At 44.3% G+C, this 1,521-nt stretch overlaps 1 protein-coding gene across 1 annotated transcript in view; it reads left to right on the forward strand.

Annotated features, from left to right (window-relative positions):
- CAST (calpastatin) overlaps window positions 1-1,521 on the forward strand; it is a 188,348-nt gene that overhangs the window by 51,264 nt on the left and 135,563 nt on the right. The gene's annotated exons all lie outside the window — the stretch shown is intronic.

Genomic DNA, 1,521 nt, shown 5'->3' on the forward strand with positions numbered 1-1,521 from the left:
CTTTGGAACTCTGCATCCAAATGGGTATATCTTTCCTTTTCTCCTTTGCCTTTTGCTTCTCTTCTTTTCTAAGCAATTTTTAAGGCCTCCTCAGACACCATTTTGCCTTGCTGCATTTCTTTGTCTTGGGGATGGTCTTGATCCCTGTGTCCTGTACAATTTCAGGAACCTCCGTCCATAGTTCTTCAGGCAGTCTGTCTATCTGATCTAATCCCTTGAATCTATTTCTCACTTCCACTCCGGGAGTTCGTGATGGACAGGGAAGCCTGACATGCTGTAGTCCATAGGGTTGCAAAGAGTCGGACATGACTGAGTGACTGAACTGAACTGAACTGATCCCCACTTTCTTCTAACCACATCCCACCAGCCAGTCAGCCAGCTCAAGCCTGCTTTCCCTTCCTATAGTCCCCCAAACCCACAGAACCCCAAATTCCCAAAGTGCGTTTGTATTTATTCACCCACTGTGTGTCTTTCAATGCCACCCAAATGATCATGGGTTACAAATGCTATATGACTTCAGCTAAACTGTGAAGTCCCTGGAGGGCAGGAAATATGTATTTTAACCTTTATATTGCTCTGTCTACAGTCCTTTTCATCGTGCTTTACATGGAAGCCTTTCAAATATGACACTAGCCAGTTTAAGCTCAGTTTTATTTTTATTTTTGGTTGCCCTGGGTCTTCACTGCTGCGCACAGGCTTTCTCTAGTTGGACGAGGGACACTACTCTGTTGTGGTGCGTGGGCTTCTCATCTCTGCGGCTTCTCTTGCTGTGAAGCACAGGCTCTAGGTGCGTGGCTTCAGTAGCTGCAGCCTGTGGGCTCAGTAGTCATGGCACAAGGGCTTACTTGCCCCGTGTAGCATGTGAAATCTTCCTGGACCAGGGACCAAACCTGTGTCCCCTGCATTGACAGGCAGATCATTATCCACTGTACCACCAGGGAAGTCCCAAGTCCAATTTCAATACTCCATTAAAAAATGACTCGGACTTTAATGGGAACTGTTCTTTCAGAGTCAGAATAATGTACTCGGGGATACTGAATCTAGGCCCTTTAGGATCCTGGGAGAGGTGGTTCCAATTCCTGGGCCTGGAGGTAGGGCCATTATATCACTCCTTTCGTTTTATGTATGCTTAAATTACTGTAGGTGTTTGGTCACAATCATAGAAGCATTTTTCAGGTTTATGACATATTTTCTTTAATTGTGAATGTAACTGATGCCATCAATCAGTTTTTCTTGAATGGGCAATCATAGGCCCCATATTCAAGTTGATTCGAATTATGTATAAGTTGTCTTAGGTTCATCCTAAACAGCATTTCCTGGTTTGGGGCTGTGAATTATAACAAGCCTGAAGTGAAATGTTGCAAGGTGGACTAGAAAAGGCTCCTCTGCAGTGATTGCCTGCCTGTGGCTGCTGCCGGTTTGTGACAATCCAACAGAAGTAAACCTGTTAATGCTATTTTTTGGAAATATCAGATACACAAATATTTCCTTAAAGAGGAAATGCATTGCAATCATCCCTCC

The sequence above is a fragment of the Bison bison genome, unplaced genomic scaffold (genome assembly GCF_000754665.1).
Source record: "Bison bison bison isolate TAMUID 2011002044 unplaced genomic scaffold, Bison_UMD1.0 scf7180017864533, whole genome shotgun sequence".
NCBI classification, from domain to species: Eukaryota; Metazoa; Chordata; class Mammalia; order Artiodactyla; family Bovidae; genus Bison; species Bison bison.